Raw genomic sequence first — 350 nt, 5'->3', positions numbered from 1 at the left:
TTATATATATTACAACTTCCATTCTATCCATATATACACCATTTACTTGGTCCAAATATATGTAATTTACATCAATACAACCGACTATTTCAAAAAAATAAATTAACTTTCTCAGAAAATTTAAATACTATGACATTCAATATTTTTCATATTTTATAAAATGTGATATTATTCTCCTTTATAAAAAAGAAAAATAGCACTAACTTATTTTTGGAAGAAAATAATGTTAATTTCGTCTATCTTTAATAAAAATTATTATTGTATAACAGTGTGTACCCTTTTATATTATTTTGACAAAAGATTCAATTATCCAACAATTTTCATAAATAACATTACCTGTAATTGTTTTA

Source organism: Arachis ipaensis, chromosome B04, assembly GCF_000816755.2.
Source record: "Arachis ipaensis cultivar K30076 chromosome B04, Araip1.1, whole genome shotgun sequence".
Lineage (NCBI taxonomy): Eukaryota > Viridiplantae > Streptophyta > Magnoliopsida > Fabales > Fabaceae > Arachis > Arachis ipaensis.
The sequence above is the reverse complement of the archived record's forward strand: the minus strand, read 5'-3'. Positions refer to the sequence as shown.